At 45.8% G+C, this 22,883-nt stretch overlaps 1 protein-coding gene across 5 annotated transcripts in view; it reads right to left on the bottom strand.

The window, feature by feature from the left end:
* SLC8A3 (solute carrier family 8 member A3) overlaps positions 1–22,883 on the bottom strand; it is a 113,875-nt gene that overhangs the window by 67,955 nt on the left and 23,037 nt on the right. The gene's annotated exons all lie outside the window — the stretch shown is intronic.

The raw sequence follows: 22,883 nt of genomic DNA, 5'->3' as shown, positions 1-22,883 counted from the left end.
CTCCTTCAGGAGGAAGAAGGGAAAGTAATGTAGCAGAGAAGAGCCCTAGTGGCCCTAGAGACTTTAGTCCCTTTCTTCCCCTCCGCAGAACTTCATGGTTTAACTTCACAAAACTGCTGTTCTGCCTTAGTTTCATCTGCAAAACAAGCTGCAAGATCTGTAAGGAATGCTAGAAGGTGCTTGCTCTTATGGAGGCTGTAAGGCAGACTCCTTCCCTGTCTGCAAGGCAGACTCCTTCCCTGTCTGCAGCAGGGTCCCTGCCCTGCTGCCTCCTGACCCAGGGCAGGTGGCTCCACAGTGGGGCATCACACTGGGACTGGGATAATTTAAGAATCCTTTTACTGTTGGAGATTTTCACATTCACAGAGACAGATGTTCCCTGAGGTTAACCACTTTTAACTCAAGCCTGGATTTCCACACAGTAAGGCGGCACACGAGCCTTGGTTAAAATCTATTTTGCACCCCGAATCCTGTCTCAGATGCAGATATGCATTCAAACCTGCATTTTCTGACAACACAGAAACATGTAACCAACATGTAAGCCCTGAAGGATTCTAGATGAAATGTATCGAAGGCTACACACTGGGGTTGTGACAATCAGCCCCTCATCCCATCTCAAAGATCTCAAGCTACAACAGCAACTTCACTCCAGGACGACTGCATTTCAAGAGAACAGGAGGGAACAAGCAGTACCTTGGAAAGTCCATCACAGTAATACTCTAACCCCTTCCAACGCTGACTTATTTGGTACTGTTGATAAGACAAAAGCAACAACCAAAAAGAAAAGAGTAAATAAAGGAGGAGGTGATTTTCAGTCCTCATTTTCAAAAACTAAGTGCTCAAAGCTTTCTATGCTCTTAAATAGTTGGCTAGTTCTTTCCTCCATGCAAAGCTCTTCAGCTCACCTTTAAAAGAAAGAAATGGATGATTTAAGAGTCCAACATTTCAAAAGCAAATCTCCACTCCCCACACAATAGGCAATAATTCAGCACAGCGATGCTGCCACTAGTCACGCTTCTCATCTTCCCAGTGCACCTTTCCTGTCACTCTCTGGCAGGGGGAAATGGATGGTAGATGCTTCCTGCTAGGTCAGGTTTCGGGGTAGGAAAGACAGGAAATGGGTGACCTTGCAAACACTGCCAGCGAGTCACAGGTGTCAGGCTCAGAGGTGACTGGTGGTCTCCTTTGTAACTGCATGGCTTTGCTAATTAGATGCTTTGAACACTAGAGTATTAGAGGGAGACACATTAAGCTCCCCAGAGCATGGTCAGTGTTAGAGGGACTCTATTATTTTTGTTGTTGCTGCTGTTGCTGGTATTTGCACGTTTGGGTTTCGCCCTAAAATGGTTCCCATATGAAGCAAGATTGAATGAATCAAGTCAAAAGATTACCATTTTTATTTATTTACTTTTAACTGTCACTTCTGCAAACTCAGCCTAGGATCTGAGACTCAGACATGACCTTGTCTGCTTTCCCTGGTAATAAACACCTTGTAATTATAGAGGAAAGTCTGGTGCTGACAGACAAGCCAGAAGACATCCCAGTCTGTTTTTCCATACTCTCCTGTTTGTGGAGGACTGAGAATAGTTTACCCATGCTGCCTGCACAAACAGAAGCAATTCACACAGAGAAGACCAGGCCTTGGAAAACTTTAAAGCTGAAAAGTTGGTAAAAGAAGGGAGCAGATACTATTTTTTTTAAGTCTGGTATCCATCATGTCCCCTGTGTCCCTGTGTGCAGCACAGCTCAGGAAGCACACCATAGCATGCAGTCAACATCATGCCAACTGTTCTGCCACAGGCATGGAGAGCATCTCCAGTGGGAAAAGCCCACCACCACAGCAAGAGTGCCGGCCACCAAGCCTGGAGGAGCCAGCATACCATTCCCCATCGCTTTCCCAGCACCTCATGGGGAAGGGGCAGATCTCAGGGACCATCCCTTCTCCAGCAGGCTAGAGCAGGACACCTCTCTACCACAAGGGAATTCATACCAAACCTTTCAGGGTTTTTCCCAAGGCTCCAAGTTGCCACCCTGCCACCATTCAGCCCAATGCAAAGTGATAGTTTTCTCCATTACCACTGAAAGATGCTAAGCTGTGAGCTAATGTGCAGTTCAATTAATGTACTTGAAAAATATATTAGGTCCTCAGAAGGAAGTGATACTTAGTCCAGTAACATGACACTGAAGATGCCCTGTCTGATGTGAATTTAGTCCTGCATTCCCCTGAGTGCAGTCCATGCCACTGGATATATGTAAGGACTTGACCCTACACAGAGCTCTGCTGAAGCCAGTGTCCTGCCACACTGGCACCCAGTGCAGGACAGATGCCTTTTGCTTCATCCCTACCCACAGCTCTTCTGAGTCAGTTCCAGTCTTCCTCAAAATCACTCTGATCCTTCTTACATGTCCTCTCTTCAGGCAGAGATGCTCAGTCCTACACTTCCCAGGAACAGAGCAGTGCAGGAAGCAGTGACCAGGGACAAGACCCAGGGCAAGAGACTTTCCATGATATTGCAGCATTAGAAAAGGTAATGGCTGCTACATTACCCCCATTTGCCATGTGGGGAAACTGAGGCACAGAGCAGTAATGCAGCTTCCCCACAGCTGCACAGCAAATCAGAGGCAGATCCAGGAGAACACAGCTTCCCCCATCTTAGGTTACAAAACAATGGTTGAAAAAGGGAATCAGCCAGACAGACCTAAAGTAGCCACAGGCATGTTACCAACCAATTGAAACAGACTTTCCTGCTTGCAGCTGTCTTAGCTGCCCTGCAAGTGCTCCCAGCTCACCAAGTCTGGCCAGTCAAACCACCACTGCAGTCTTTAAATTAAACTGCAAAGCTTGGTCTTGGGCTGGCCTAGATGTCTATCATTCACCCTTTTATCATTTTGCTGCAAGGACTACTGGAGTAAGTGAGCAGGGATGCTTCCTCAACTACTCCCCTTAGAGCTGCATCATATAATGCTATTAAACATGGCCAAAATGGGAAAGATGCTCAGCTGCATCACCACTGGGAAGAAATCCCAACAGAAAATATGTCTAATCTAATCCTAGTCTACTCAGTTATGGCAAATGAAGCCATAATAAAGGTGTGATTTCTCTTTTTGGCAGCAAGGGATGGTTGTTGGGTGGGTGTTGAAAGTGTAGTACATCAGACCCGGGTCAGGCTGAAATCCAAAATCCAAGCTGTGCCTGTAACCGCGTGCTCCACAGCCAGCACTGCCATGGAGCTGCACTGTTGCCAGATCTTGGGGGGGCCACTGGGTGCCCCAGCATGATGGCACAGTCCTAGACAGCAGTTCCAAGTGGTCTTTGCCGGTTTCTTTGAGAACTCAAGACCTACAACAGCCTGTCTTCTATCCCCATCATCTGTTTTTAGCATGCTTCCAACATCATGTAAGAAAAATACAGTCTAGCAACACTGGGAAAGCCTCATCTGCCTGGGGATGCTCTGGAAAATTAAGCTGAATTAATTAGGAATGGGAAGTTAAAGCATGAGAAAGCCCTATGTTGATGCTCATGCTCTGAAGTAACATGACCTCAGCTCAGTTTAGCTTAATCTTCCTGTAAAGGCAATTAAGGTAGAGTAAGGTCCTGGGAATGAGCTCACCCACACAAGGAGTTAACAGGCTTTAACTAATGTCTGCAGACAAAGGCTCAGTCAATAAAACTATAACTGCTTCAGCCTGGTTTTGAGAGACTTGAGTCTGACTGTGCTCATGGCATAGCCACCAACCTAGACACCAGCACCATCACACTGTGGTTTCATTCCTTTTCAAATTTTTCCACAGTTGCTGGTCATATCACCATCTCTACAGAGCCACCACATGCTTCCTGAAGAGCAGCATCACCATAACCTGTGCTCAACCACTCCAAATATACAGCTGGTACCAATACAGCTAGAGGGTGTTTAAAGAGCTATTAACCACTGCAGTCATGCTCTACCCCACCAGCTCTGGTCAGCACAAAACATTTCTAAATGCCAGCCTATCGCTATCATTTGAATGTTATTTTATTATTTTGTAGCGCGAGGATAAGCGCTTGTTTCTTGATTGCAACAGTAAATCAAGAGAAAGATGTCTGTACTCAACCATTTAAAATAAAAGATCCCCACTTAAAGCATGATTTGGTTTTGCCACAGAAAGTGAAGCTTGAGCCTGCAGCCTTAGCTCAGCAGTGCTCTGGCACACATACTACATCAACCAAATTAAGGGGCAATATCAAGGAGAACACAGTGATGGCAGAATTATTTTTTTGTCCCATGGCATGACAAAGATGCTTTCCCAAAAGTAATTCTTACTCTTCACACACAGTGCAGACATCAACAATGCAGCCATGTCTCATTATTTAAATCCCATGAAGCCATAATCTATCAGTCAGTGCAATACTGCTCAGTACAGCACATCTCTGTGTACTACAGAACAAACTTCCCAGAGTCCCTAATGAGAAAAGAGCTTAGTACACTACTCTTACACAACATACTAGAAATTAAATATAACAGCACATAATGAGAGAACCGCTGCAAGCTTATTTAGGCCACCAAAGTTTTGCAGCTAAAATAGCTCCGCAGTTAACTCTTTCACCCTCCACAGCAAAGTGCTAATGGATAGTGAATGGCATAATACACAGCCATTGACTTGGAAGGGAACGTTTGCCTAAAAAGCTTCGAGCAGTGGCTTTCAGCCTGCCATTTTGATGGCAGACTGCAACTGCTCCTGAGGGATTCACAAAAGGTTACTGGAAAAAACAAGACGTCTGTACTCTATAAGACAGAGTCAGATGTTTCTAAAGGCGCTCATATATCCCCCTAGAATATTTTGAAGGCAGCAAAAACTGAGAAGGGCTGAAAACTCCTATAAGAGGGACAAACTCCTTATTTTATTTCGCCTGGTTTATACCGGTGTAACTCTCTTAATGTGACGGGAGCATCTTCAGATGTACACAAGTGACTCAGTAAAAATTAAGAGAGAATTAGGCACAGGTCAATTCAGCTGCACATGGCAGGATCAGGATAATTAATCTGGTGGGAGTACAGTGGATTGCAAAAATCCAACAAGATGTTTCACATATGAAGCTCTGCATGTAGAAGGCAGAGAGTACATTTCATAATCAGATAAACAGTTTGTGTCATTAAATATCATTTTATAATGACACACACTGGGGCAGTATTAATGTTCTGTTTGGCATTATTGACTTCTAGGACTTAATAATGCAAATGGAACACTCTCTTAACTAGATTTTTTTAAACTGACTCCCTTGAGTTTAAATGAAGAATGTGCAAGATAAAGGGTATTCCTCTCCACCCCAGGGAAGGCTTTCACACAAAAACACCTTTCATTAGACATGCCACATCCTCGCCCTGGACAACAGCACTCAGGAGGCCACTGGATAGAGGTGTACCCTTGCAGATTTCCTTAGCAAGCCTCCTGCCCCAGCTCCCACTTCAGGCAGCCTGCCCAGTGTGGGTCACTGGGGCACAGAATAGCCATGCTCAGCTCCATGCAGTTTACTACAGAACAAAAGTCATGCTAACAGTGGAGAGGCAGGCTAAGGAGAAGCAAAGCAGGAGTGGCTGCAACAACACACAGTGTTCATGAACCTCTATATCAGAAATAAGCTGTGTCCAGAGTCTGTGTTGTGCACAGAACAATGTTCCCTGCCTGATGCCAAAAGTGTCATCAAATGTCCATCCTGCTTACATGTACAGAACATTAAAAACCATTTATCTGGGCCTGGCAATGCCCCTGTTTGCAATGGTCCTGCATCAGGGTGCAAGCACTTCATGGTCTGTATGGATAACTAGCAATGGCACAAGGTACCTTGGTCCTGTCCAGCATCAAGTCTAATTCAGGAATGAGCAGAAGGGAATGAGATGGTCTCCCCTCTGTATTCTGGCTCCCAGTCACCATGAGCTAGAGACCACCTGTGGCCCAGTCTGTATCCACCACATTGTGCTGAACACATGGGGCTGTGCGAGAGACTGCCCTATCTAAAACCTTAGAGCTCGCTTACTGGAGGTGACACCACCATTATGCAGGATGTTCCTCACCTTTTCTTATATTTGCATTACTTGCCAATCCTGACTCCTTTCTCCAAGGATGTTTAAAGCGTATGAAGCAGAGGTGCACTTGGAGGTAAAACACACGTGGATTGAGAAATAGAGGGTTAGAGAAGGAGAGGAGATAGAAGACGCATATAGAAGCATACACAGAGAAAAAGAGAGAGGAAAAAGATTATGAAACTCCATCTGGCTTCTATCAAGAAAAATGGAGGCTTGGTCCTATTCCCAACTGCACAAGCCCCTATTGTTTAATGAAGAATCAGTATTCAAGCAATAATCACAGTCAGCCCCACTGTACAATATCCAGTTGTTCTGCATCCTCTCAGGGCATGTTTGATGAATTCAGTAAATACTCCTAACCTTAGGCTGGAGCGTTGGTGGCTCTGTCACTGGATGGCACAGCTCACACAGGGACAGTGCCAAAAAATACTAATTTCAAGACTGATCCCTTAAAGCATTGGTCTGATAGTACAACAGGCTGCTATGCCATGCCGGAGCATCCCCTCTGGGATTTGCAGGCTGCAGTTAGCAGGTGAATGTGCCACCTTCCCTGGGGCTGATGAAAGCACCTCAATCCCTATTGATTGCCAATCAATAGCCACTTCCCATTTCTCCCTCTCCGTTTCTGCAGTAGCAAGTGTTAGTAATCAAATACGAGCGGCAGGCTGATAAGATCCTGTTATCAGTGCACCAGCAAAACTGGATTCTAGATCTAATCTCTTATGTCACATTTTCAACCCAAATCACTGAGATTTAACCCTCTCAATAACTGAAGTATGTAGCCACAGCTGCTTGAGAGAAAATTTCCCAATTTCCATCCAGGTCAAGAAAGCCAATGGAAAAGCCAAATTCCTGCTCTGACTGAAATCCAGGGAGAGCAGGATCAATTGCAGAAAAGGCCCCTAATAATAGGAATTACTCCATCTTCTCATGGCTTCCTATTGTGCTTCCAAGTCACCACAAGGAACAAAAATGCTATGCAGCCAAAAGAGTATGAACTGCCCTTTTATTCCATTTTTCACAAAGAAATACCACTAAAAACTGAGGTTCTCAAAGAATACTTCACAGACTGCTCTTCTGGGCCTGTGAAATTTCCATACCCTTTCAGCTAGGAAAATAAAGTCTTTCCACTCCATAGGGGACTTAAATATTTCAGTTCCTACTTGCACTCCAGTCCTGGCAGACCTTGGTTAAAATCTCATGTAAATAGCCCAATTTCATGGCTATTTACTGACATGTCGTCATGGCACACAGCCATCTAGGGACACCTGGGCTGCCTGAGAAAGGAAGCTTTAAATAAGCTGTCATGACTGCATGGTTTGTGCTCTTCCAACCGATCAAGTCCAAATGACATGGAAGTAACTTGCCAAAAAAACAGCAAATACTAGCAAAGAGATGGTTAATGCAACTCCCTCCACCCACTCTAACTGCAGGAGTCTTTCTACTACATTTGAGATGCTTGAGTTCAGGCTCTCAGAGGACTACTCTATTTAAAATTGAATGTTAACAGGAAAAAATAAAATCAAGCAGACTTCAGGGTTCAAAGACAGCCAGGCTGGCTATTGTGTACTTCACATGAAATACATATTATCTGAGATACCAAGAAGATGGTGCTTCTTCCCTCCTTGTCTTTAGCCCTTTTTTGGACTATTATTTCTGCAAAGCTTCTCCTGCTTTTTAGCCCTTTCTGTCAAATCTGCTACAACACCAGTGTCTGGAAGAGAAACTTGCTCTGTGGTCACCACTACTGGTCTCCAGCCAGTTTCACACACAGTGTAGACCAGGGGAACTTATTTCTGCCCCACAATTTCAATGTGTGATGGACACTTGAAATTTAGACCTGAAGGTCAAAGCAACAGATCACCAGGAGAGGATGTTGCTACATGTCCTCAGCTATTTCCAGCAGCCAACAATTTCTGTGTATACCTGGGCAGGTGGACAATGAATAACACATGGTGAGTACATCATACATGTATCATGAAAAGGGATGTTCTCCAACACTGCCCAGGGGTTCAGCAAGAACAACACTTGCCAGACTGGGATGTAAGCTCTGCTGCAGAGCTGTGCTCTCCCCAGGAGCTCTGCTGCATGTCTAGTCTAGTAATAGCACCTCAGCTGGTCAGCATCTAAGAGCACTTACCTACTTCAGATGGGAGAAAGTAACAAAATGGGCATTGGGTGGGAAATTCCAAGTTCACCAGCTTTGAATTCCCCAGACCAGGGAAGAAGGTGGGCATGCCAGGGAGACCTTCCCTTGACACCCCAATGAGGGCCAGAGCCACTTCCATCCTTTAGAGGAAACAAACCTCTGCCACTACCTGCAAAACCCCAAGTCAGTAGCAGTGACAACTCTGGCTAATATTTAAGACATGCTGTGCTGCTGGCTGATGTCCACAGGGACCACCAGGGTCTCACAGAGCTCACCCTAGGCACCAATTGCCATTGAGACAGAACACCATGGAGGCACATAACTGTATGTGAGCCTAAATTCTGGGAGTCAGTTACAGAAGGACTTTTGGGAATTTGAACACCAGCATTGCATGGGCGTCTGGAACTGTGGTTTCTTCCCTGTGTTGCTGATATTGATCCTTCTTATAGAGTTCACTGATTGCTGGTTAATTATATGTTGCTGATAAATCAATGCACTGCTTCAATCTTGATTTGCTTTAAACTGCATGAACCAAGCAGTTTCTCCCTGCAGCACAGCTCCTTCCCTGCAGAGCCATTCCCAGCCAGCCAGCCCCCAACCTGCACTAGGGCAGTGGCTTACCCCATCCCAGGCACAAGAACTGCATTTCTCTCTCCCAACTTCCCAAGGCCCATCGGTCCCTTTCTGCTGTACACCAATGTCCCTTTGGCCAGCAACCCACACTCCAGCATACCGACCTTTCTATCGAACCACAGTGCACATGGGCTCACCAGGACAGGGCTGCATGTTAGCCCATCATCCCTGGCATGGATTAGGATGCTGAACTGTTCAGGTCTTATGCTGGCTTCTCAAGGCTGTGGTTAAGAACTGGCTACCCATTAAACCTCACAGCACTGACCACTACCTTTTCAGTCTGACAGACCAGACAGCCTGTTAATCCATCTTGTATCGCCTATTAAGGCTGTATCTTCCCACTCTGGCTATAATGACGCTATAGAAGAACACATCAAAAACCAAAAGCCAAGATAAATATCACCCGCTGCTCCCTCCATGGCCACCATCTCAGGCATCTCATCACAGAAAGCCATCAGGTTAGTCAGGCATGATCTGCTACAGTAAACTCATGCCGACTGTTCCCAGTCACCTTCTGCAGCCAGAAGGAGCACAATCTAGCATATATCTACTCCCAGCTGGTTGTACTTCACTGAAAAAGCTTTTCCTTGTAGGTTCTCAGTTTAGTCAAGGCTAAAAGCAATTTAAAGTTGCTAAAGTACCCGAACAGTCTCTGGTGAAAGTACTGAGTGAATAAGGGCTTATAGTGGTGGGCATGTACCCACATCACACAGCCTGGCATGAGCTAACTAACAGGCTGTGAGTGACACCCTGCCACCTTTTATGGATGGGACTTCAGTTCCACAGTTCTCAGAGGTGCTCACCAGAGTCTGGCAACAAGTCCTTATTGGGTCAGTACAGGCAGCAAGAACAGAAGAAACAGTGGCGTCACCTTCTGTGCACAAAAACTGTGATGTGCATGCAAGAGGAGGGAGTGGTGTGCCCAGTTGCTGCAAAAAGGCAGAAAGAGATCAACAGTTCCACAGCTGCTAAGGGGTTAGCAAGAGGTTGATGCTTTAAATGGCAGGGCTCTGGTGAGACATTCCATCCCTGCAGGAGCCTTGCAGCAATAGCTGACATTCAGATCCAAGCGGGCTCCTTGGAGATGGCTGTGGGAGCCAGGGTCAGCAGTGCCACAGCATGCCATAAAGCCCACCAACCTATCACTGTTCCCAAAGAGTGATCAATGTGCCCCATCTGGGCGTGGCAGCAGAAGCATCTCAGAGGCGACCCTGGAGAGGCCACCTCAAGGGAGGCTTTGCCCCCAGCACCTGGTGCCCATGTAGGAAGGAAGCCTGTGATTTTGCTGATCTGCAGATTGCGTTCCTGATGAAGAAACTGTCTGGTTTCTAGTCCCTGCATCCCAGCCCTGTCAACCACTCTGCTCTCCAGAGCCTGTGTTTTCAAGTGAGCACCACACAAACTCTCCCATCACCCATCCAGCACTGAAGGATACTCCCCACCCAGGCGCTCACACCTAGCTCATTGCATGCTCCCCATGGAGCAGCACACCCCTCCTTCATGTGACAGCCACGCTACTGCTGACCATGCCAGCCCCCAAACCTGCCCAACACAGCATCTCCTAGTCCTGGTAACCCCCTGCCCTGTGGTACCTCACAGGACCACAGGCTGCCAAACACAGCATGCCTATGGGCACTCACTTTTTCTCAGTAAATAAAATGATCTTGCTGCCCAATTTGTTGAGTAATTTGGGATTCCCTCCATACAAAAGGAGAAATAAAAACACAAAATATCTTTAATTGCTATGAGAAACCGCCCAGGGCAACCAAATAATATTACCTCAATATTCTTCAGGGCCTCTCAAAACTCTGCCTACAGGAGGTCAGATAACCTTGACCATGCAACTGTCCCACCTCCTTGTTACAGAAAAAGCATGCAACTGCTCCTAAGGCCTAGTGAAGCATCAGCCAGCTGGTAAAAGGGGTTTCCCCAGGAACAGAAAGCCAAGGTGTTACACCACAACAAACATATGTGAGCAGTGAGAGTTACCCCATAAGTGAAAACCTAAGTCAAATGCAGCCAGTGAGAGCCTGCCCCAAGTGTTTGTCTATGTCTCCTGTTCTGGACAAGGATATGGTGCTCAAGAGCCACCAGGATTTATACAATGATTCAATGTTTTCTGTCGTGCCAAAACTCTTGCGCAATGTTTGGAGTTGGGGATCATCAATACAGATACCTAGACGCCAAGAAAAAAGAAGATAAATATGGGGAAGAATGCTAGTTTTCTCTTCACTCCAAGCCATGCTCAACAGCACTACTACCTGAAAAAGAACAGATGTCCTCTCAGTGTGCTGAACCATTCACTGGCAATAAGTAGTGGAAGCAGGTAGGCTCCGAAGTGCTAGATTTCTTGTTCTGGGGTGGGGGAGTAAAAACAGCAGAAAGAGCAGAGATCCATTCCTCCTTCCCTTGTCTTGCCTCAGCAAGACTGAGATTTCCTTTCCTATCAGTTAGTGGAGAAGAAAATAGGAGATGATTCATCTCCAAGACATTCCCATTGACCAAGAAGCCCTGGTTGAAGTATTGGCCTTGCAGAAGGAAACCCAGCCCCACATTAGAAGAGAAGATCAAGGCCCCATGGTTCTTAGCAAGGAACTCTCACCCATTTCTTGTTTTCATTCCAACCATGATGCTATCTGCCTTTCTCCAGATTACCTAGCAATTCACAGCAGAGCTCCTCCGAGCACTGGACACACCCCTACCAGGGCCCTGATAGCCAGTGATTCCCTATGGAACTGTCCCCAAGGAGAAAATCACACAGAGATCACAGAATCAATTAGGAAAAGACCTCTGAGACTGCGTCCAACCTGAGACCAAACACCACCTTGTCACCCAGACCAGAGCACTGAGCTCCACTGGCCTTTCCTCAAACACCTCCAGGGACAGTGACTACACCAGCACCTCCCTTGCCCTTTCCACTATCCAATCACCACTTCTGTGAAGAATTCCTTCCTAAAAAAGACACTGCACCCTAGTGCCACCTAAACAAAACTCGGCTCCACCTTTGGTGATTCGCTCCCAAAATGCCAGTCAAGGACACACATTGGGACTCAGATCCATCGTCTTCAAGGTCAGCATGATGTTCTCCTGCTTCCTAATGGGAGCAGACTTTGCTCATCCACTGTCTCCATCTCTCAAAGGTCCTTGTCTCATATTCCAGAAGTGTCCAGCTTGCTCAGAGCTCTGGGATCTGAGGGCAAAAAGACACTTTGAGGCTGACAGACAGCAACTCAACAGAATCCACAGCAACTACAACCCTGTGACAGGTGAGTTTATTCACGTCGGTGGATGAACTTTCTTTGAGAGCCATCCGAAGCTGCTGAACTACAGCGGGATTGAGGGCAGCCCCATCTTGGCAGAACATCATCAGTCCTCTATGGACTGGGGGTATTCTTCAATCACAAGGTGGACAACACTGTTTCCCAGCTGACTTCTACTGTGGGTCAGGAAATTCCTCCACATTATTTCTTTAGGTACTCGAAAGTCACACCAACACCCCTCCCCCCACCCCTTCCTCTCCAGTTTTCTGCAGATTGATTGAAGCTGATGCCTCTTGTGAGAGTTAATTGGAATTACAGTATCCCATGGAAGTCCTCTACACAGTGGCCAGTGTTCCTCACTTCCAGTCTAAAACCATTTCAGATACTGCAGTGCTGTGGTTCACACCAGGGGGTCTGCATCTCAACTGGTAGTACAATTACTTATCTACCCAGAACATCCCAACTTGTATTAAAATCTTACAAAATATCAGCAGAAAGGTAGGACACTGCCTATTATGGAGCTTAATCCCTTCAAGCACACTCTGTATCGCTGGCTATTACTACACAATAAGGGGCAAAAAAGACAAGTTTAAAGGTGTACAGAAAATTTCCCCATCTTTAAAATTCCCAAGAAGCTTTAGAGAAGATGGCAAAGGCAGAGGTGACCAGCCCTGGCTGGAGTGGTCTGAAGCTTGGGAAGAGGAATGTGGGTGCAGTGATGCTCACATGCTGCTAACAGGTTTATTCTGCTGGCAGGGATTCCCTTCAGAAGCATTTGGGTAAGTACTGTACACCACCGAGTTCAATCTGTGCTAAGCAGATTAGTTCCTTACCGGTGAAAGGTTCTGGGCAGCAGCGACAGTTGCTCACCATGTGATATGAGGGGGCTGTCATTATGTTTCATAGATATGATATAATTATATGCTCCCTGGAGGGTACTTCTAATTGAATTATAGGGTGTCTCACAAGTATTCTGGGCAGCGGTTCGAGGAAGCTCTCACCACCCAAAACAAGATAGAGATACCCTTTCATTCCATTAGATGTTCTCTCCAGGGAGCAGGCCATTACCTTATACAGCAATTCACTTTAAAAAATAATCTCCCCCCATCAAATTGGAAGAAAGGTTCCCTTAGCAAAAGTTTGCTGATGCAGCATACTTGTTCCTCAGGCCTCTCCTCCACAACCTCACAGCCCTGAGAAACTTGTTTGTCTGCTGCTGGGACAGCCCTACACCACAAGGGAAAAATCCCTTTTCAAGGGCAGTCACCATTCCCTGCCCAGGTAACTGCTGGCCTCCATTCCCAGCGTGGGGACAGGAAATACGGTGCCACACGTGGTATGACACATCAGGCTACATGTACGAGGGAGTCTCAGCCTCCCTTCAAAAAGATCCCAAGAAGCTGTCTCCAAAGGCATTTGGCCTTGTCCCAGGCCAGGCGAATCAGGGGCTCCAGTCAATACAGCACATGCTGGGAAGGGTCCTCCCTCAGCCTGCTCATCCATTTGTCCTGCCTTCGAATGCCCCAGAGCTGTGAATGGCCACTTTGGTCCCTCAGAGACAGATGGTGTGACCCCAGCACAAAGCAGCTTTTTCCCCTGAGGCTGGCCATGTTTCCATTGCCTGGGCACCCAAAGCCAGTGGCCTATTTCAACCCTTGGATTTTGCTCTCCATTTTAGTCTGGACTCATTCCACTCATTCCTCATGAACCAGATCTTTCCAGGGGAGCTGCAGCACCAGGCTTGCAAGCCCAGCTGCCCTGCTGTCTGCACCACGGCACCTCACCTCCTCCAGCTCCTGGATGGCCAGAAGCACTGCACAGGAACACACAGGGGATCTACTGCTCCCCATAGAGCTTAGAGAAGAAAAAACCCACCTGCCACTTAATGATGTTCTCTCAGCACCAAAGGAAGCAGATCCTTTGCTCTCTACCCTCTCCTCTGGGCACTGTGCTCCAAGGGAACCATTCTACACTCCTCTCCTGTTCCGCCACTGCTGTCTACAACTTACTGTCAAGCCAGGGGAGATGTAACATCTGTTATGCCTTTTTTTGCTGCCCCATACCATATAAAGGATGGGTTAATCATGCCTCTGAGCTTTTTTTTTTTTTTACATTACCTCAAGGGAAAGCCAGCACCAGCTGCCCACCACAAAGTCTAATGACCTACTGAAGCTGCCATCAGCTCTGACTCCCACAGACCATGTCTAGCACTGCTCCACTTCTCAGGCCACAAAAAGAGCAAGAAAGACAATCATGTCAAGAATTTGCTAATTATAGAAAATTAAGACTTTGCAATAGGACAGGCACATGGTTGCCACTGAGATAGTGTGCTCAGCTCCTCACGCTTTCCCAGTGCTACAGCCTCTCATACCAGCAGTAGCCAGGTTCCTCCACCCTGCCACGGCCTTCAGGTACTGGTCTGCAGGATCCAGCTGATGAAACCCTGGGAGCCCAGCTACTAGGCAAGCAGTTATTGCTCATACATAGTCTGCTCACTGTGCTTCTGCATTATTCAAAGTTCTGCCCAACACTGGTGGTGTCAGCTAACAGGACACATCTGGTAAAAGCTGTCAAATCATATGTTCCCTCTCCCCAGCTCCACCACAGAATGAGAAAACTCATGTGAGCTACCAAAGCCAACCACAACCCACCCCAAAAGTAAGCATTTCCAATGCCTTAGAAAACAGAGCATTTGATGTCTTGCAAAGCCAATACACTGGTCCTGGCACATCCTTCCTAAATAGCATTGTGATGTAGATGTCTTTATTGAGTGAAACAGAGTAGCAGTATTAAACCAAAACTCTCAAGCAGATGAGATAAAGGAGAGACCGACCCAGGAGGGAAGACAGGTAAAGCAGAGATAAGTGGAGCAAAATTTCTATGTTAAATATTGATAGTTTTATCCCCCTTCTTTCTATAAAGGATAGAAGTGAAGCAGCACAGTGCTCAGGTGGGTGTTCTTCTGAGGGTAGGACACATTTGGCTTGCTTATCTCATGGGAAAGAAAACAGAAACACAAATAGTAATTCCTAATCCATTTCACTTTAACAACATACTTTCACGTAGAGCACTAAAGAGGCGCAGCAGCAGACAAACCATCAGTGACACACTCAGCCAAACAGCCACAGCACAGGCAGGAGCTGGAAACTCTTTGGAGAGGTGAACAGGGAAAAGAGAAGTCTCCTTCCTCCCCAGCACCTGAAAACAACAAAGGAGATTTTCCACCATTTAACAGAAGGAGCAGGAGATCAGAGCCATGGCTTTTGCTCACATGGAGTAGAGCATCAAGCCCTGGCCTGTTTTTAACACCCAGAAGATCTCCACATGAGGATGTGGAAGCAGAGAGGCAGGACAAGCAGAGTCTGTCAGGAATGTGCTGTCCAGAGGAGGGTTTCCAGTCACTGCAGTCCAACCTGGGGCTGCACCATGCTCCCCACGGAGCTGCTCAGGCTTTGCAGCACCTCAGCAGACATCTCCACTAGCCTCCTAAGGACAGTTCCTGCAAACCCTGGCAGGAAGAACTGGTCCTATCTGATATTCAGAATTCCACCTCGCTGCCCTTCCAGCACAATCCACCCAAAGGGTCTGACCCACCAAGCAGCCAGTGCCTGCTCAACACCAGGACTGACTTCAGCTGAAATGCTCACAGCAGTACATGCTGGCACCCAGCACCCAGGCAGAGACTTGAGGGGCCTCATCTGTCAACAGCCCATCTGCTAAGACAGCTGTAAATATGTACCAGTCCACATTCCTCCCAGCTTTAAATCTGCTGTTTTCACTGAAGCTAAATGGAGGATGAACTTGGTCCCTGGTGTTTCAATCAGCTAGCATAGCAAATTCTTTTATCACCTTTTTTCCTGACATGAGGTAAATAAAAATCAAATCCCACTGCTAGCAACAGGTCAATCAGCTCTTATTTGAAACAGCTGCCATCTTGCACCAGCATGAGCTGCGTCTCTTTAATCACATCAAAAACGTGCTGAAGGACCTCTGGTTGGGGAAACTTTAGACTCTGCTCTTCTCCTCATCTCATTTACAGAAGATAAGCCCATACTTAACTCAAACTTTACTGGCACTCTGATTTGTTAGAAGTCACAGATACTTTATAATGATGCTGTAGGTAGCAATCCCACTGTTGACTTAAAACAAAAAAATCCCAGCGTGTACTTGGAATGATATATGGTCCATCAAACTTGCCACCAGCATCACTTCTTATCCCCTGAAGCTGCATCATTCAAACGGTACTTTCTCCTTCTTCTTTACATGTGGGAAGCAAATACAACCTGTGCCTCTGTAACCCTGTGTGCAAAGGGCATGACCTCTAAGTCACTCATTTTGCAAAGGTGCTCCACTCAGGAAGGCATGAGTCAGTATGAGTAAAGCAGGCAAATCCACAATAAACTTGTTTTATCTTGGATCAGTTCTGGCCTTTTGTTTGTTTTTAAACCCCAAACTTGGTTGTGTCATTTGTCAGGGTGAATTTCTCTGTGTTTACCCTAAACCAGGAATATCACTGCCTCTCCTATACCTCCCAGAATGTCCCTTTGAAGAGCCTTCTACTTGAAGAATCCATAAGCTTCCCAGGAGCTGCTGAAAAGCTGATCTCTGCCACGTGCCTCATTTTTGAGCTAGGGTCCCAGGCCTCCCCTGTTTAACACTGTCACATAATGCCTCCTTTGATGGGCAAGAAGTCACAGTCCCTGAGACAGGATGTTGTTTGTCCTTCATGGACAGAGGGCAAGTATATCCCCCTGACACCTGCCAACAGGACTATCTGGGAAGGTAAAGGTCAGCTCAGGGCTTCTCTTCTTCCCAGTGTGGTGTCAAGGTCTCACATTTCTGCAGGCTGGTTTTACAGACATTCCAGAAACAGTCCCCTGACACCTTACACTAATCCCCTGCAGGTCACATCACCTAGACCTCACAGTGGGGCGGACTGTAGCAGAAGTCAAAGCATCTGTGCATGTACGTAAAGGAATTAAGTTAAATTCTAAGAAAACTGACAGGAGAATTTCACAGCAAAAAGCAAATACAACAGCCTTTAACCACTGATGAAATAGAGGGGGAAAGTTTGCTTAACTGGAGGGCAGCTGCTACTGTTTTCCCTTAATGTGAATTAAAATAGGGATCAAGAACTTCTAATTTAAGTGTAGGAGCAGGAAAAGAGAGCCAGAAGGTGCTTACCCACTAACACAGATGAACTAGAGAAAAGTTTGGAGGATTTAATCTCAACAGGCTCTAAAGGGAAGGAAGCATGTCCTGAGAGAAGGAAAGCATCAGCCTCACACAACAAATTCTCATTGCCTGAAGTCCCACTAATAAGTCTTAATTTTTTGAAGGCTGTCTTCTCAGAGCCCGGAGCCTTAGGATCAGTGTATGGTGTATGAGAGCTGTTGAACAAGATTTCAGACTAGAGTACCAAAATAATTTTGTTATTACCTTGGTCATTAATTGCAGTCATCACAGCTGATATAAACAAAGCAAAGTCTGCTGATGCAGCACACCTCCACGTCATGTAGCCAGAACTTAATTTAGGAAAATGAGCATCCAAAACTGCAGCTCCTGTTGTCAGCTGGGGGGAATAGTGAGATATTCCAGTTACTGCCTACACCTGTACCATCCCAACTCTCAACGGCTGGAGAGAGGCCAGTGAATCTGCAAAAATTCAGTGTGGTCCTGAGTAATGGGAAACTATAAGCTTGATGTACACAGACCTTCTCTGGATAGAGCACAGGTCAGCAGTTCAGGGAGATCAGTTTTTATTCCTGTCTTTACCTTTGATCTGCTGGGTAATCCAGAAGGAAGAGAAATCACTTTCTCGGTATTTTTTCCCCATCTGCAAAATGGGAATACTGTCTCTCAATCTCCTTTGCAAAGTGCTATGAGACCTACTGATGACACACCAAGCAAAAGAGCTAAGTATCAATCATAGCATTCCCCTCAAAATGACACAACCATGACTGTGTAGGTGATCAAATTAAAAAATTAAGTTGACAGTTTCCTCAAGCACAGCACGGAAAAAGGAAGGCCAGTTAATGATTCTAAGCCTCAGCGTGACATCCTTCAACCAGAAAACCGCCACTCCCTTTTCTCCACTATCACCTTCACCAGATCTGCTGGGAGAAGCCAACAGCCATCACAGTAGGAGAATGAGCAAGGGGTTAGGGCCCAGGGTCCCTGTGTCCAAGCAAGGGTGGACAGGAGGGGAAAAGGAGGAGGAAGGGATACTGATGTTCCTACCAAACAAGGGTGGCACGACACACAGGAGAAAGAGCAGCAGCACCAGCATGTGCTGTCTGCGCTGGGGCAACTGTTAACCAGCAGCCTTGGGGCACAGCACCAACGTGACCTTGATCCAGACAGGACCACCTCTAGCCAACCACGAGCACATAAAGACGTGCATTTCATGGGCTCCCTGCCAGAAAGTGTCTGAAGCCCCCAACAGAAGGATGATTTTTCACTGTGCAGTGCCATGGCAGCCCTTTGGAAGACCAGCCTTTCCAAACTAAGCACATACTGGGAGACAGCCCAATACTCACAGTGAGTCCATGCTGCAGACCCAGCCATGCACACAGCAGCCTGGGGATTCTCTGGGGAGAAGCAGGCAATGAGAAGCAACATGCGACTTGCACAACATCCTGCCTGAATCCTGAAGGGAAGGAACAGTATCTCACTGTCTATCAAGGCAGGCTTAATATGTTTGTCTCCAGCAGTCTCTGTATGAAAGGAGCAAATAGCCCTTCTGATATTAAGTGCTCTGCCTCACACACGCAGATAAGGGACTCCAGGTTTCCATGTGTTACTGAAGTATAGCCATGCTGACTCTGTGAAGAGGCTTTGCAGGCCATTGAATACCAGTTCAACACCACAGCATCTCTCAATAGCCAGTTCCTTCCACAGGCAACACTCTGTGAAGGCTCAAGGCAAATGGCTGCAATTCTAGTAGCCTGAACATCCTGCAAGTAACTTACCAACAAAGGCATGTACCAAAGTAGATCTCTTGGCCTAAGCCTTAACTCAGTACAGCTGCTGCAAGTGACAGGGCCACAGCAGAACTTCACTGTCTAGCTAGCATATCAACTAGCTACTGGTAACTTGTGTATCTTCCCAAACTTTCTAAAACAAGACACAGACAAATTTCCATACGAATTTGAACAGTTTTAAACAGAAGAAACAATTTAAACAGAGAAAATTTAAATTAAATTTAATGACTTGATAGGAGTTCTCTTTATAATGTAAAAAGAAAATCCTTTAAAACTCAATTCATTTTTTGCTTCTGGCTCTTAATGATTTCTTTATTGCTTAGACATGATAAAGCAGCAGGGTCAATCATTCTTCTACCTTTCCATACCTTCAAGAACCTAGCATTTATTTCCATACAAAATCTTTTAAAAGAAAAGTATGCAGTCATCATGTCAAAAAAAAAAAAAAAGAGAAGCTTTTGATTTGATTGATCCTTTTAGTCAACAAGAGAGCTACTTCAGCTGCTTAGGTTATATCTGTCCCTCACTGGGGCAAGAGTTCAGAAATAACAAATGTATTGAAAAGGAGGCAGCATAATCAAATATTTGAGACTTGATCAATTCCCTTTTCAAAGATGACATGGCTTGATTTATAGCTATCCAACACTCAAACACACCCATACATACACACACACACACTGCATAGGATCATATTTCAGTAATAATGGCATTGCTTCAAGCCCCCTCACCTCAGCCTGCTTTCTCTTGTGCTCCCATCCAAAAGTGAGTAAGGAAACTTTGACTGTGTTAGTCTAGAAAGAATCACAGAGGCAATAAGCAAGACCCGCTGGCAGGATCCATTTCCCTCTTGTTCTGTAATGCTCACATCAACTCTGCTTTTTTTAGTCCCATATATTTTAGGGAAAGCCTCTCAAAACCAACCCTGAGACAGTTTATTTTGTCTTGTTATATCTAAGTGAAGGCCTGTTCTCCATTTAGTTTCCAGGGAAAGTTCTTATCCTTGGCCCTCGGGATCTGGTAGGTGGCAGCGCCTCTCCTATAGTTTGATCTCAGGGATGCTGTGTAAACCAGTGCCCCTCAGACTAATTTACCCATTGCTATACTTCAGGAGGCCAGCCTACAAACTGCTTACAAATCACCTGCTGCTGCACAATGCAAGGCCAAGTTTTTTAGTTTGTGATGGAGAACAAGCTGAGAGCATGAACTGAAGCTTTTGCTCTAGTTCAGTTTACACAGATCAGTGCTCCTCCATGGCTGCAGTTCTGCAGATCCTTAGCATACATGCATAGCCATGGCAAAGCTTAGCACTGGCTTACATGTTTGCAGGATGTTGGTAAATAATTTCCCTCCTCCATGAGTCAAAAAATCTTATCAAAATGACTCCATGAGAAGGCTGAGAAGGTTAAGGCAGTGAGGTGGGCATGCTGGTGTAGGAGTTTTATACCGGTGTGGAAACTAGAGCCCAAGTTCCACTTTTCCCAGGCAAGGATCTAATCAGTAGGCTGAAGTGGGGAGCATGTTAATTTCTCACTGCTTTCTTTCAATACCCTTAGTATTGCCTACTGACCATCTTAGTCTCCCTGCTTTCCACTCTATTCTGTACTGGGCTTGGTGGACTCTTGCTTCCCCCTTCAGAGTGCAGGGGATGTCAGTACCTTGTGGTGGATCCCCCCTCAGTGGCAAGGCATCTAAGAGGCAGAGCCTCAAATATTCAGCCAGACAATGCTCTGGCTTTTTGGTGACCCAGTGTCTTCAGACAGCCTTGTACCAAGCAATACTGTGACTCATACACTGCCCTCTGGGTCAGCAAAACTGTACCAAACACCCTATTCACCCATCTTCCCAAAAGGGGCTGAACAAACTGTTCGTTGGAATAGTAGCATTATGGGTCTGAACTCCAAATTCAGATCTAAGTCACTTCAAATTTGTTTGCAGCCTAAATATTGACTAAAAATTATTTTTCTGCATTCAGATTTAGAAAGCAGAAAAGGAGGAAAATATTAAACCCATCTACTACTGCTTCCAGGTTTCTACAGCTCCTACAACTTGCACCTCAGAGAAGAGCTAGCAAAATGCAGCATCTGACCTATGTTCACTGAATTTAAAGGCCAAGGACTGATTACTGAAAATTACCTCCACATTTCCAGACCAAAATTCCTGTAATTCCTGGAGGTATGAATAAAGGAGTAAATAGGGAGTGAATAAAGACATGTGCTGGCTGATATGATCTCCCTCCTTGTTAGGCTTATTAGTTTAAGTGCTGTGTTGAGCCACTATACTAATTCTAGCTTCAAAAGAAATTAATCTCTGCTAGCCACATGGTCTCCATGGCCACTGTGGCTAGTGGGCTTTGTTCCCACCAGGCTTCTGATGCAGAAGTGAAAGTTTCATTAATGACTCAGGTGTGGGCACCATTTTAAGTACACTACAAATGTCTTGTCTATGTTCTAGGCCATTGCTGGGTCAAAAACTACAGCATTAAGCAACCTACACAGACTTGTTTCCTGGACTGCCTTCTTTTCATTAGAGTCTGTGCCACAAGGATGCACCTGGTCCTGCTGAAAGTGATTTGTTTTAAACCAAGTGAAGCAACTATATAGGTATGCTCTGACCTTCTGTCACACTTTTCAAAGACAAAATGAAGTCTTCCAGTAGCCAGCACACGAGAGAAAGGGAGTATAGCTTGGAGTAAGATGGCTCATGGGCTTTCTCTCTGGTAGCCCAAATCTGCTGGCCTTTCACTGATGGGTCTTCTTCAAGCAAGGAAAAGTCTCTCTGCTTCAACACCTGGTTGAAGCAAAGTAGTACCCATTATATTTTAGGTAGCCTGCTCACAGGAGACTGTAACCACAAACCTGACATTCTGCTTCAGTTTCCACAGAAATCAGCTTGTGGCTCCGTTAAGGAGACTAACCTGCATGGCCCATCTTCCCAAAAAGCCCAGATTGGGACAGCTGATCCCCTTCCAGCCCCGACAGTGGCTGAAGCCAGCCAACAGGAGCTTCTCTTCCTTTAACAGGAAGAGCACATACTTATAATCAAACATCAGGACTGTGGATATTAGCTGAATTAAATGGTTTAGTGGGCTAAGACAGAAGGTCCTATCAAATTAGGACATCCCTATTTAATAAAATTTAATATAGTAATATCCTTCTGGGTACAGTATTGGGAGGCTTGGTACAAATATTTCCTTTCTCTGATGTCAGATCAAGTCAGCACAATTCTTCCTGTGATAGGTCAAGTGATTAGGTTTCAACAAAAAGGAGCCTATGCACTTAACACTCGGGAGTTTTAGCATCAGGCTCAAACATCTGTCCTTCTCCCTACTCAGCTAAGGGATTTTTCTCATTCCTCACTAATGTTAGCAACAGGTACTTAGAGCAATCAGACATTATCGCCTCTCTGGTCTTTATTACTTCCTAGCTTAGTATCAGCTACTTAGTAAGCAATAAAAAAAGCTGAACTAATAGCATGGGTGCTGCTTCCTTTCTTTGTTCTGTATGAAAACACTGGGTCATGGAGCCACATGGGCAGGCTGTGATCTGCAATGCTTTAGACCATTATTGCCATTTGCCATGGTATTCTATAATGGGAAAAACCACAGGTAGTAAATGAACAGACATACAGAGATCATAGGGAAGGTGATGTAGGGAATATGGGTAGACCATAAAGTCATAAAGGCTGCAAGAATTTCAGGTCCAGCAGAATAGCTTTGCAGCTGTGCCTGTGCTGTGAATTAGCTGCCACACAGACCTGCCAGTTGCACAGGCAAGCCTAGGGACACAGGTATGAAGTA

The sequence above is a fragment of the Corvus kubaryi genome, unplaced genomic scaffold (assembly GCF_017639235.1).
Source record: "Corvus kubaryi isolate FWS band 111438036 unplaced genomic scaffold, C.kubaryi_AGA036_p1.0 66, whole genome shotgun sequence".
NCBI lineage: Eukaryota > Metazoa > Chordata > Aves > Passeriformes > Corvidae > Corvus > Corvus kubaryi.
This window is presented reverse-complemented; position numbering and strand designations above follow the sequence as displayed.